The 14,686-nt window shown below is 53.5% G+C and overlaps 1 protein-coding gene across 1 annotated transcript in view; it reads right to left on the minus strand.

Annotated features, from left to right (window-relative positions):
• MAP3K2 (mitogen-activated protein kinase kinase kinase 2) overlaps positions 1-14,650 on the minus strand; it is a 148,551-nt gene extending 133,901 nt beyond the window's left edge. The window contains exon 1 of the mRNA XM_033102330.1: positions 14,565-14,650. The gene's annotated coding sequence lies outside the window, so the exon portion shown is untranslated. The remainder of the gene's footprint in view (positions 1-14,564) is intronic.
• Between the last annotated feature and the right edge of the window lie 36 nt (positions 14,651-14,686).

Here is a 14,686-nt window from a genome sequence, read left to right on the forward strand (position 1 = left end):
CGGGGCTGCAAGTCTCCTTTAGGCGTGCAACCCAGGCTGTAGCCGTTCTTGTTCAGCCTGATAGACTTTCTCTTAATAAAACAGACTTTCTTTTAATAAACTTTCTTAACTTGCCTGGCCATGTGCGTTCCTTTACCGGCCGACCTATCATTTGGTGCTGAAACCCAGGAGGGTTTAGGCCGAAGAACGCAGGATCGCCCCTTGTCTTCTCCCCCTGCACCCCGCGCCCAGGCTTGATATGCTCTCTGGCTACCCTCCCAAACCTGCCAGAAGGACGCACTCAGGACTTTCTCCCTCCCGTTGCTGACATTCCAGACAACAGCAGGCCAGACTCTCGCCAGGTGAGGGAAACCTCCAATTCTCGTCTCGGACCTTCTGACTCTCTCTCACTGTTCTACAGTTCCACGAAAGTCCTAGCTAGACCAGAAGGTTCCTCTTGCCCCAGGGGCCCAGATCCTCCCAGTCTTGGGGACACCCAATCTGAGAGTGATCTCTCCTACTCATACTTGTGGGGGTTGAACACTGGGAGTTGGGACGCCTCAGCCCCTTGTTCTCCCCTTAATAGGAGGCTCCCGCCTCACCCTTCTCACTCCATCTATTCGAACCATGGGGCCTCACATCCAGTCCCTGCCAAATCTACACCTCTTGGTTGTTTCCTCCACAACTTACACGCCCTCAGGCTCAACTTACAGGAGATCCGACCACATGACTTGTCTTTTACTATAACCCTGCCTGACCCCAAGGGAAAGGGGATCAGCAACGGAAAGCGCTCAGAAATTCCCTATGTCTAGGCCTTCTTTACTCGTTCCTCTTCTCTTTATCTTTGGACATTGCCTTTTTAACCTTCTTGTCCAGTTTATCTCTTCCAGAATCAAGTCTATTAAGCTATAGGTGACTCTTGTACAAGACTTCCAGCCCATTCCTATGAGGGACTCTATAACCACCTTGGATCGGAACTTTAACTTCCAGCTCCAAGCCCCTAACTTAGTTCAGTCCATAGACGAAGCTGCCTGGATTTTCAGGGCCCAGTCATTCCACCACCCCCCAAATTCCTCAGAAGGATCGGACCTCAACCTTCCTAGCCTTCTTAGCTTAGCCGCAGAAGACTGACGGAGACCAGGGACCCTGGCTCCCTCCCGCATCACAACAGCGGAGCCCAAGGTAACTCTTCACGTGGCAAGTAAACTAATCACCTCCTTAATAGACACGGGGGCCATCTACTCTGCCCCCCCATATTTTGGGGGCCTACTCATCCCTCCCATATCTCCATTATGAGGGTTGATGGCCTTATCTCACAGCCTGTAACTATCCCTGCCCTAACTTGCTCACTCCGTAACTCCGTTTTCAGCCACTCATTTCTAGTCCTCCCCAGGTGTCCCACTCCTATATTAGGGCGAGACAGTCCCTCCAAATTCCGAGTTTCCTTCCAATTTCATCCACCCGGCCCTGAACCCATCCTTCTCCTTGCACTCTCCCCCTCTGACACTCCGATAGAGATCCCCTTACAGCCGTCCGTCCCTCATCGATCCTGTTGTTCGGGACAGCTCCACCCCTTCTATCACTACACACCACTGTCCTGCCAGGATCAAGCTGTGTGATCCATCCTTGTTTCCAAACCAACCCCAATACCCCACCTTTCTCACTCATCAAAATGGCCTACAGCCCATCATCGACTGACTTCTAGCTAGGGGGTCTTCTCAAGCCTACCCACTCCCCATATAACACGTCTATCTTGCCTGTCAAAAAACCCGATTGATCCTATAGATTCGTTCAAGATCTTAAAATAATCTATCAAGCTGTTCTCCCAACACATCCATCGTCCCCAACCCCTATAGCCTTCTTTCTCATCCCCCCTGATACCACTCACTTCACTGTCAAGGACCTCAAAGACGCCTTCTTTACCATTCCCTTACATCCTCACTCCCAAGACCTCTTCACCTTTACCTGGACTAATCCTAACACCCTACATTCCAGACAACTAACATAGACAGTCCTTCCCAGGAGTTCAGGGACAGCCCCCATTTCCTCGGCCAGGCCCTAGGTTCTCTCGACCTCGCTCCGAAAACACCCCTACAATAGGTGGATGATCTCCTTTTGTGCAGTCTGTCTCACTCACTCTCTACTGGAATATACCGCTACCCTTCTTCCTTGGTAGCAAGGGCTACCGGGTGTCCCCACACAAGGCACAACTCTCTACCTCATTAGTTATCTACTTGGGTGTCCAACTTACCCCCACACACAGGGCCATCACAGCCAACCGTATCTCCTTTATTAAATCCATACCACCCCTCAGGCCCCCACCTTCCTCAGTCCTTTCAAGCTCATGTATGGCAGACCCTTCCTCCTAGACAACCTCCCTCCTAACAACTCACCAGTGAGAGCCTACCTCCCAGCCCTTAGCCTCATTTGGCAGATCTTTAGGGAACGTGCAGATCACATTCTTCCTAGATCGGAAGACACTTCCTCCCACTTTTCCTAGCCCCAGGAGACTGGGTCCTTTTCAAAGACCTCAACCTGTCAGACTTATGACAATAGGGGAAAGGGCCCTTCTAGCTCCTTCACACCACCTCCACTACAGGCAAAGTGCTAGCTCACCCCTCCTGGTTTCACCTGCCTCGGCTGAAGAAACAGCTGACCCACCTGTCCTGCCCCTCCACAGGACGGCCCAGGCTCCATGATATCGCAGTTCAGTCCTGAGCCTCACCTGGCTTCGACTTCACCAGATCCCTGAGGAAAAACCGGGAGACTCATGAATGGTGATCTGTACCCTAACCCTTGTCCTCTCTGCATGAACCAAACACCTCACTCCCGGCTCCTGCGCTCACCTCCAAATCCTCTCAGTTATCCCCACCTTTCCCCTTAAGCTCCGCAGGTCCATTTTAGAACTCCTTTTCGACAACACCATCACCCATCTTCCTAACCCCAGCGAGGACATAAGTCCCCCAATGGCTGTCTTCATAATATGACTCTTCCCTCTCATAACACTTTCCCTACCATTATCCCCTCATGTCCCCCGGACCCTCACCCTAACTCATCACTGTCTAAACCAGTCATCCCCCTTACTCGCTCAGGACTGCTGGCTCTGCCTATCCACCGCTACTCAACTCTTCGCTGCTGTCCCCGTAATGGCTCAAGTATGGACTAATACTTCTGCCTTCATTTTCTACAAAGTCCGACACGGACTTGCCTTTCACTCTAAATCCACCACTCGCTACAACTCCTTCCCGAGCCAATACCAGATCAAAGCAACACAATACGGAAAACCTTCACCGGTGCTCTAGACAAGGCCCACGGCAAATTCAGGCCCATCATCGGCCCTCTCCTCACATCCACACCGCAGCCCCCCTCTACATCTCCTACTCACAGACCACTGGCAGCCCCGGGGACACCTTAGACCCCAATCTCTCTAATACCACCATCACTACCTCACCCTCTCTTACTCATTCCACCTCCTCCACAGGTTCCTTCTTCCAACAACCCCTCTGCTCTTCCTCCCATCCCAGCCTCAGCTCTACTGGAACAACTAACATCAACACCCTTACTGTCAGGAGAGGCCTCAGACCCCAATTAGAGTTCCCTGCTGGTTCCTCCATACCGGCTAAAAGGGATCACCTGTCTTAAACTACCTATTCCATCTGACCCAGCTGACTTTTACCTCAATACACTCAAACTCCCTCTCTTTAGACATCCAAACTTTACACCCGACATTCCCTTACAGCTCCTCACGGGAGCCACAGTGTTGGCACGTTCGGTATTCGGGACAAAGAAGGCTCCCCACAAAAATACATGGGAATGCTAACCCCTTTCTTCTCCCTCAACATTTTCACCTGCCTTGGTCCCTCTGGCCTCTTCTTCTGCGGAAACTCCACATAAGTCTGCCTCCCCACCAAATGGATAGGCACCTGTTTTACTTTCTCCAAATATTCAGATCGCCCCCAATAATCAATCTCTACCTGTCCCCAAATACACTCTCACACACCGAAAAGGGCCATCTCCCTCATTCCACTCCTAGTGTCACTGGGCATCTTTGCAGGAGTAGCGACAGGGACAGCAGAGCTAGGAGTCTCCTTACACCACTTACGGGACCTCGCCCAGGCTCAGAAAAACAGACCGCTTCAAGAATCAATGGAGCTCCTGGTTTATGGGTAACTGGGGCGCTTGGCTTCTCCCCCTCATAGGGCCTCTAATCATCATTTTTGGTCCTAGCCTTTGGTCCCTGCCTCCTCTGCTTTTTCTCCCAATTCCTGTACAGCAGTGTCATGCGGGGTGTCAGGCAGGGTCTCTGGTCCCACTCCCCACACAAGAACGCAGGACATGGCTAGGCCAAAAAGGAACACCCACGGAGCCATAGGTAGGGAAGTCATACCACTATGGTCTCGCTGGGTTTACACGACATGAGACCTGCTGTCCGCTTTGCTGCCAACCGACCGACTCTCCTCCACTCTCCTCCACTCTCCTTCAGTCTCCTCCTCTCTCCTCTCTCCTCGACTTCCCTCTGTAGCCGCGGCAGTTATATTAGTGGCCAATGGCTCAATGGTTACAGCTGACAGCCAACCAGCCATAGCTGATGGCCATCTACTACCTGAGCCAGCACCTTTCCACATGAGGCCGAGAGCCTGGAAACTGCTTTTTGGGGCTGTGTCCCCACACTCCACCCCTACAGGTTCTCGCCTCATAATCTACGCGACAAGCGTCTTCCGCGAGGGTCCCTGTGCCATATTAGCCTATTGACACCTACGGATGAAAAGAAACGGTAGTTTTAGGAACCAACAGTGGCAAATCCCTTCCATCTGGGATGGAAGCTTTTTGTCTTGGGAAAGGAGGGTTGCTGCCACTGGCACCTTTCCCGGTTTGTGGTACCACACCTTTATGGCAGTGCTTGGGGTCCCTTGCATAGTTTCAACATGTAACAGAACAGGTGACCCCATAATAGGCCATAGTGAGAGCACATAGTCTCCCCGCAAAATCATCCCAGTATCAGGACCTTCATATACTACAGTCACTTGTGGTGGCCACTCAGCCACCACCCCTGGCGTCACTTGCAAATCATGAGTCAAACCGGCCCCCCATGGGGCTATCAGGCCCAACCAGCGACAGTGGGGGCTTTTGACCTGCCAGGGCCAAGTCCATTGCTGCCGTTCCCCTGCTTTCAAGCATGTGGGGGCTGGCAGCAAAATGTTTCCATTTCTGCCGTAGCCTGGTTTTAACAGAGTCTCACTGGTGGTAACTTGTAATTGAATGGGAGCGGCCGTTTGATGTAGCAGAGCTTCCACTGGTGCAGGCCCTCCCTTCCGTGGTCTCTCATTCAGGACTCTCAGGACATCCCATAAATGCGAGGCCCAGTCACACATCGTGGGAGGGTGTTTTGACACCCGGAGACCTTGCTTCAAAAGGCCGTTATAGCGTTCAATCATGCCAGCTGCTTATGGGTTATACGGGGTGTGAAACAACCATTGCACGTCCATCCTGGCAGCCCAGCGCTGCACTTCTTGCCCCGTAAAATGGGTACCCCTGTCACTTTCAATGACTTGCGGGCGCCCATAGAGGGTGCACAGCCGTGTAAGAGCAACCACTGTATGCCGCTGATCCGCAGCTGGACACGGCCAAGCAAACATCAATCCCGTAGCAGTGTCCACTGCTGTAAACGCGTATATCGCATTGCGGGCCTTAGGCAGGGGTCCAATGTAATCCACTTGCCAGCGAGTGAGGGGCACCCTCCCTCGCGTAATCTGCTGTGTCTCCCCAGGGGAGCCTCCGCCTTTGGGGGTTGTCCTGGGCACAGACGGCACAGTCATAACAGGCATCTGCTATCTCCTGCCATTTCAAAGGCAGACCCCAGCGTCTGCTCACCTGCCACATGGTTCGGCTTCCGGCGTGCTACAATTTCCTATGCAGCCAATGGGCCACATCAGTGGCAGGAGCCCGTTCTAACCATCGGACCCGTGCTAGGGCATCTGCTTCATCATTACCTGGGGACACTAAGGGGGAGTGACCTGTGACATGCATTAGGGTCACCTCTTTTCTCTGCCCTAGGTCCCAAAGGTCCTGCCACATGGCTTGACCCCACAGTGGACGGTGTCCTACCAACCAGTTTTGGTGTTTCCACGTAGGGAGCCACAGCGTTAGGGCCCGGAACACCGCCCAGCTGTCAGTACAAATAACTAGGGGCCCGGGCTCGTGGCTGATTACCATCCACACGGCCCGTAGCTCAGCCCACTGGCTACTCTGGCCCACCCCAGTATCAAACCAAATGGTGTCTGTTTTGGGCTGCACACCAATAGCCGTCCAAACAGCTGCAGCCCCTCGGCTAGAACCATCAGTAAACCAGGCATCCTCAGGTACTGGGGGCTGTCCTTCTTTATAGGGCGAGGGCTCCAAGTCCTCCCCGCTAGGCAGAGCGCTTGGCTCAGCCTGGGCTACAAGCTCCACAGGCCCCAGGACCTGTTGTAGCTCTGTGCTCAAAGGGCTTGAACTAAGGGTGCTACGTTGCTCCAAGTAGGCACCCCACTTGGCGAGGGTGGTGGTCTGTGCCACCCCCATTTTGGGTCCCTGGGTCCACGTACGGACGCACCCCTGGACAGGATAGGTTGTTCGAACCAACACCCGTGCCGTTCCTGTGATGGCTTCTGTGGCCACTAGGGCTGCGTACACAGCAGCCAGCTGTTTCTCTATTAGTGAGTAGCGGACCTCTGCTCCTTTCCATAATTGGGACCAAAATCCCACTGGCAACCGGAGACGCTCCTGCCGTTGCCAGAGGCCCCATCCGTACCCCTCTTGGATTACGTGAACATCAAGTTCAAATGGGCGGCCGGGGTCCACTACTTGCAGAGCCTGTGCCTGCTGCACTGCCCGTTTTGTGGCAACGAAGGCTTGCTCTACAGCCTCTGTCCAATCCCATGAGGCTCCCTTTTTTATCATATTGTACAAGGGCCTTGCCATTTGTGCTAAATGGGGTACAAACGCCCGCCAATATCCTAGCAGACCCAAATATGTCTGCAGTTGGGAGACCTTGGTCGGCCGGGGAAAGGCTTGTATCTTATCAATGATTGCCTCAGGTATAACCTTTGTCTTACCCGACCACACAACACCCAAAAACTTGACGGATAAGCCAGGGCCTTGGACTTTTTCCTCATTCACCGCCCAGCCGCGTGACTTCAGGTGGTGGAGAAGAGAGGGAGCTGCTTGCTCTAAATCAGAAAGAGAATCTGATGTTAACAGAATATCATCGACATAATGAAACAAGGCCACAGAGGATGGGCGATCCCACTGTGCCAAATCCTGGGCCACGAGCCCGTGGCAGATAGTGGGGCTGTGCAAGTATCCTTGCGGAAGGACTTGAAAAGTCCACTGCCGCCCATCCCAAGTAAAAGCAAACTGCTCTTGACACTCGGGTGCAATGTCAATGGAGAAAAAAGCATTGGCCAAGTCCACTACATAGTGATATGTCCCCAGGCGGACAGTCAGACGATCCATTAAATCATTTATTGAAGGCACTGCAGCGTGCAAGGGTGGTGTCACCTTATTTAACTCCCTATAGTCCACAGTCATTCGCCAGGTCCCATCTGGCTTCTTGACAGGCCATACTGGGGAGTTAAAGGGACTGTGCGTTGGCCTCACAATATGTGCCTTCTCCAGTTCCAATATTGTACGACAAATCTCCTCCTGCCCTCCTGGCAGGCGGTACTGTCGCACTGTAACCACGCGCCGGGGCTGTGGCAACACTTGAGGAGGGTGGTGAGCATGCCGACGTGTCACCGCTTTCACCATCCGGATCCGGAGACGGAACTCTCCTACCGTCGTCTGTAAGCTGAGGCCATGTAGCACGTCCACCCCTAGAATATACTCCGGAACGGGGGAGACATAAACCTTGTAGGTACGAGGGGGAAGCCTTCCTATACCCACTGGTAAGGAAACGGCTTTCACAGTCATAGTCTTTCCCCCGTAGCCATCAATGCAGATTGCTGGTCCAGGGAACAGTTCTGGGTTCCCATAAACAAGACTGCAGTCTGCGCCAGTGTCCACTGGGGCCAAAACCCTCTGCACATTAGAAGGGGACCAATGTATGGACAGTTCCACGTGGGGCCTCCGGTCCCTGCTCGTCCCCTCTGACCGGGTACCTTGGCCCCACCCCTAATCAAGCTGAAAGGAGTCGGCCTCAAGTGGCTGCATGAAGTCCTGGAGGGACACGGTTCGCGCTTTCCCAGACTTCTCCTTTATGCTTCTCCGGAATTGTTGTTCCGGACGCAACTGTTTCCAAAGTTCCAGCAGGAGTGCATTGGGTTGTCGGTCTATTTTCTTCCAATTGACCCCTGCTGCCACAAGATCACGCCACATCTGTGCGCGTGTTACTCTCTGAGGCCCGCGACCTCGCCCCTTTACTTTTGATTTGGGCTTCCAGGTCTCAACTGCTCGGACCTCCTGTCTTAATTTCCTTCGCCTCCGGCTTTCAACATCCCCTAGGGTGGCCATGGCAGTTGTAACTTCATGTATCCGTCGCCCTACATAAGGTGTAAGAATAGCAACCAAGGATCCAAAAGCACTCGCAGGTGCAGTATCCAAAACCAGATCTCTCATGCTGGCTGTAAAAAGCTCATCATCCGGCCCCTGCATGTTAAGGTTAAAAATAGCGTGTCTCATACCCATTTCACGGATGATTTGCATAAATTCCGTATATGACTGCCATTGACTGACAGTGTCTGGCAGCTCGCCAGCCTGTCCCCATACTGTGCGTACCACAGCAGTGAGCCACTCCATTAGAGAATGGTTGCCCTGGTCGTGGGCCAACCTATGGCAGTTCTGTAACCTTTGTCGCAGGGACGGATGCACTGTCACAAAGGCTAGCTTTTCCATCTCGCCTGGGGAGCAGAGAATGCTGTCTGCCCCCTCATCCCATAAACGTAGTAGCCAAGCCGAGACTGGCTTTTCAGGGCTCTGTCGGTACCGCCTCCCCAGCTCCTGCAACTCAGTGGGAGTGTATGGGGTGTAGGTTGTGAACTCAGTCACAGCTGGGTTGCCTGCAGCAACACCCCCAGGGCCCAAAGGTTGCTCACGTTTTACTCTTTGCTTCAAGATTGGCCGGGCTTGGGGGTTGGGAGCTACATTGTCTCCACTCGCTTCCTCCGCCTCTGCCTCAGAGTCTCCACTGTGGGGCCCCGCTTCCAACAAGCGGACCCGAGCTTCCAGTGCCTCCAACCGGGACACCTGGTCCAGCACCTGGGCCATTTCATTAAGCGCATTTTCCGTATTGAGACTCAAGGCCGTGAGGAACAGCCAGCCCACACGGCCGGCTGTAGCCTTCTCCTCCTCCGGCAACCGCTCAGCCAGAGCCTTCAGGGCGCTCTCCACGCTGGCTGGAGAGCCATCCATGTCCTCCCACCCCTCCTTGGGGGTCCAACTCCTGAGAACAGTGGCCACCGGACACCACACACTGTGTGGGGGCCACCCGCCCTCCTGCCCAGAGTCAGACTCCATTTCTACCTGGTTGGAATCTTGCTCACCGTGACAGGTGTCTGAGTGGGTGGAGGCCTCCTTATAAGATGTCCACACCATCGGAGCCTAAGGCCGCAGCAGATCATCAAAATTAAGGCAACGCCTTCCATGGCCAAGAAGGTGGAGTGCCAGCTGGAGGCTTGAGTCTCCCAGGCAGACCGCGCCTCCCGTTCCCGGTGTCGCTCCTCACGGGCCTCTTGAAGCTGGGCTCTCACACGCACAAACCGCTCCACCATGCTTCGGTAGGTTTTGGCCTGCACCACACGCTGCTTACGAAACTGAGCTTTTATACGTGTAAACTGCTCCAGTACATTCCGGAGAGTTTCGGCCGACACCATACCCTGCTCGCTGCGCCATTTGTCATGCGGGGTGTCGTGCGGGGCGGCCTGCGGGGTGTCAGGCAGGGTCTCTGGTCCCGCTCCCCACACAAGAACGCAGGACATGGCTAGGCCAAAAAGGAACACCCACGGAGCCATAGGTAGGGAAGTCATACCACTACGGTCTCGCTGGGTTTACACGACGTGAGACCTGCTGTCCACTTTGCTGCCAACCGACCGACTCTCCTCCACTCTCCTCCACTCTCCTTCAGTCTCCTCCTCTCTCCTCTCTCCTCGACTTCCCTCTGTAGCCGCGGCAGTTATATTAGTGGCCAATGGCTCAATGGTTACAGCTGACGGCCAACCAGCCACAGCTGATGGCCATCTACTACCTGAGCCAGCACCTTTCCACTTGAGGCCGAGAGCCTGGAAACTGCTTTCTGGGGCTCTGTCCCCACAAGCAGACTCCAGGTGTTCACAAACGAAGCTGTCCATGAGATGCTTCTCCTACAACAACATTACCAGCCCCTTCCACAATGTCCCCTCCTCTCGCCGCCCCCGTTCAGCGTGAAGCAGCTACAGAAGAGAGACATGATAGCCCCTCTCCTTTTTATTAACAAACAAGGCTGGAATGTTAGGTCTCTGAATGTTAGGTCTCAGAGACCTTGACTTACAGACAGTGCCGTGTCTGCGAAAAAACAAGAAAATGTCTGTTGGCCTGCACCTGCAGACACAGCCAAACTTGCGAAAACAGAAAAACGTCACAAAACAGCTACTGGCTTACAGGCAGTCAGCATTTTCTGTTCAAACACTGCTACCCTGTCAGCATAGCCCCTGTAAAACCCTCCTCATCCCCTCCTTCGGGGCTGCAAGTATCCTTTAGGCGTGAAGCCCAGGCTGTAGCTGTCTTTGTTCAGACCGATAGACTTTTTCTTAATAAATTGGATTTTCTCTTAATAAACTTTCTTAACTAAAAAAGGACCATGCACGTTCCTTTATCAGCCGACCTATCATTACCATTAGAGGAGTCTGAGTGAAATGAGCTATATTGACAAATTTTTATGTCACAGTTTTCAAAATAAAATGGGTGCTGGCAGACAGTGTCAGGAGGGACAGTCTAAGGATGGCAAATAACTTTCCCCTCAAGTTTTGACAGGATCAATTGTCAGGGATGCCCAGAAGGTTAACAATTCAGAGGCTTCATCCACTTCTGGGGGAAGTGCTGAGGCTGACTGGAGAGGTCTGTGGAAGGGGGAGGGGAGGGTGGCTGAGAGGAAGGCAAAGAACATGAACTTGGTGGTGGTTGCAGGGCTGTTACATTTGCTTCTGACACTTTCGTAACTTTGAAATGTTTTTAAATAAAAACTTTAATACATATGCCACAAAATGCAACCAGCAGCAAAGTACAATGAAAAGGAAGCCCTCTTCCTAGCCCCAGTCCCTCCCTTCCCCCCCAAAATCAGTTACCAAGATTCCATACCCATTAGGTATGCACAAACACGTATGAGTATTTATTGATCACGGAGGCTGGGGCTCTGCCTCAGGTTGGAGGAAGTTAAGGGCGGTCATGGAGACTGAGAGGCAAGAAGCCTCTGCCCACAGGGGAAGCAGGCTCTTCCTGCTGCTGAGCTTTTGTCGTGCGGGGTGTCAGGCAGGGTCTCTGGGGTCTCAGCTCCCACTCCCCACATAAGAACGCAGGACATGGTGAGGCCAAAAAGGAACACCCACGGAGCCATAAGTAGGGGAGTCACACCACTATATTCTCGCTGGTGGCTGGGTTGGAGACACAGGAAACAGGAGCCACACAATTCTCAACCCTCTCTGCTCCACTTGCAGGCTCAGCCACCATCTTCTTGCTAGCCCCCATTTTCCTTTTTTTTTGCTACTAGCCTAGCCACGGCAGTTATATTCATGGCTAATGGCTCACTGGTTACAGCTGACGGCCAACTAGCCACAGCTGCTGGCCATTTGATCACAGTCGATGGCCATTTACTACCTGAGCCAGCACCTTTCTATGTGAGGCCGAGAGCCTGGAAACTGCTTTTTGGGGCTCTGTCCCCACACTCCACCCCTACAGGGTCTCGCCTCACAATCTACGCGACAAGCGTCTTCCGCGAGGGGCCCTGTGCGAGGAGCCTGGAGGTGAATGCTATTTCCTGGACACAGCTATGCTCTCTGGTCACAGCCAGGGTTTCTCAGGGCACCACCAGTACTTCTGGGCACAGCCAGACTTCCTGGACTTCTTAGGGTACCACTAGTCTCCCCGGGCACAGCCAGGGTTTCTCAGGGCACCACCAGTACTTCTGGGCACAGCCAGACTTCCTGGACTTCTTAGGGTACCACTAGTCTCCCCGGGCACAGCCAGGGTTTCTCAGGGCACCACCAGTACTTCTGCGCACAGCCAGACTTCCTGGACTTCTTAGGGTACCACTAGTCTACCCGGGCACACGAGGGCCTCTCAGGGCACTGCCACTCTCTCTGGACACAGCCAGACCTCCTGGACTCAGCCAGGGCTCCCAGGGCACTGCCACTCTCTCTGGACACAGCCAGACTTCCTGGACACAGCCAGGGCTCTCAGGGCACTGCCACTCTCTCTGGACACAGCCAGACTTCCTGGACTCAGCCAGGTCCCCTCAGGGCACTGCCACTCTCTCTGGACACAGCCAGACTTCCTGGACACAGCCAGGGCTCTCAGGGCACTGCCACTCTCTCTGGACACAGCCAGACTTCCTGGACTCAGCCAGGGCTCTCAGGGCACTGCCACTCTCTCTGGGCCTCTCAGGGTACCGTGCTGGAACAACAGCGGCTCACAGTCAAGGTGCTTACATATTCTCAATGGTGGCCGGTCAAGACACAAAAGCAAACATCCCCCAGTTCCACTACATGGTGGTATGTTCCCAAACAGTGAAGCGGTCCATTAAATTAGGGATGGAAGGCAATTCCCCATAGTCCATAGTCATTGCCAGGGCTGTCCTCGGGGTGAGGGATGACCTTGACTTCACCCTCAGCTCCCACGGAGGACTCAGCAAGCCATTCCTCCTGGGACTACAAGTCCTGTATCCGGGCTGCCTCAGCAAGCACTTCCCAGCCCATAGGGCCGCAAGGACCTTCGCTTTCTCCGGCCTCTGCTGGTTGGGGAACCGTCCACGTCTTCCCACCCCTCCACGGGGTTCCAGCTCTCAGGCAGCTGCTCCTCCTGGTCTTCCTGAGACTGAGTGTTCATATGCACAAACTGCTCCACTGCCCTTCGGAGAGCTTTGGCCGACACCATACCCTGCTCGCTGCGCCATTTGTCGTGCGGGGTGTCAGGCAGGGTCTCTGGGGTCTCTGGTCCTGCTCCCCACATAAGAACTCAGGACATGGTGAGGCCAAAAAGGAACACCCACGGAGCCATAAGTAGGGGAGTCACACCACTATATTCTCGCTGGTGGCTGGGTTGGAGACACAGGAAACAGGAGCCACACAATTCTCAACCCTCACTGCTCCACTTGCAGGCTCAGCCACCATCTTCTTGCTAGCCCCCATTTTCCTTTTTTTTTGCTACTAGCCTAGCCACGGCAGTTATATTCATGGCTAATGGCTCACTGGTTACAGCTGACGGCCAACTAGCCACAGCTGCTGGCCATTTGATCACAGTCGATGGCCATTTACTACCTGAGCCAGCACCTTTCTATGTGAGGCCGAGAGCCTGGAAACTGCTTTTTGGGGCTCTGTCCCCACAGCTTTGTACTGAAAAAGAGAAAAGACAGCTATGTCTGGATACCATCACATACATTTTTCATACTGCAGGTTGAAACCTATTAGTAGGTCAGAAAATAAATTTAGTTTCATGATCATCGCTTTTAAAAAAAAAGAATAGACAATGGCAAGAGTACATAGCGTGCAATGGGGTAGTTTTGTGAGGCTTTCTTGCGACGTAAAATGTATTTCTTACGGAGGGTTGAGGGTTTTTCTTTAAGTTTGAAAAACACTGAGTCAAGTCACAACTGTCATAAGGCCAGAACACGGATGCCAAGACAGTTTGCCCCAGGCTGCAGGTGATGGGGCACATCCCTGTCCCTGGGAGCCGCCAGGCAATAAATGTGCAGGCCTGACTTCCTGGAACTTTGTGTGAGGACTGGCTGGTTAATGGGTAACCTGGAACACCACCAGTCAGCTGGGAGCATGTGGCACCATGGGGACCCTGCCACGCCATACAGTGTAGGGCTCCCAGAGAAGGTGTGGGACAAAGCTGGATCCCCAGGCTGCAGCGGGCAGCCACTGCCCCAGAGCCCAGCAAGTTCATCCCCCACAGAGGGCTGCCCTGAGACTCCTGTGAAGAGGCCTCTCTTGCCAGCTGACAAACCTTAAGGTGCTTAGCAGGGCTGGAATGGCGCCCCGGGGTCAGAGACACCTCAGGCAGCGGTCTACCCAGGATGTGCTCACCACAGAACTGCCTCCTGAACAGCTAGACCCTGAGCACCTTCTGGAATGCTGGCAGCAAAGCTTCTGAGAGGGTACACATAGTAACCATGTTAGGATTTGGTGGCCATGGAGTCACTCCCAACTGTTGGACTCTGCCTTTGTCCTGCGGAGCAGCCATGGACATACGTAACAAAGGAGTGTCGCAGTTCCAATAAAACTTTTCGTGGACACTGAAATTTGAATTTTATACAACTTTCATTGGTTTACAAAGTACTCATCTTTTGGTATTTTTCAACAATTAGAAATGGAAAAACCCATCTTAGCTCCTGTGCCGAACAAAAACAAAAGACATACCAGGTTTGGCCTGCAAGCCATAGGTTACAAACGCTGGCTGTGGCATTTGCCCTCCCGTTCTTCCCGTCAGTGCCGCCCTTCCGCCTCTCTTCCTCTCCGGTGCTTTCGGTACTGCCTTCCTT

This window comes from Rhinolophus ferrumequinum, unplaced genomic scaffold (genome assembly GCF_004115265.2).
Source record: "Rhinolophus ferrumequinum isolate MPI-CBG mRhiFer1 unplaced genomic scaffold, mRhiFer1_v1.p scaffold_84_arrow_ctg1, whole genome shotgun sequence".
Lineage (NCBI taxonomy): Eukaryota > Metazoa > Chordata > Mammalia > Chiroptera > Rhinolophidae > Rhinolophus > Rhinolophus ferrumequinum.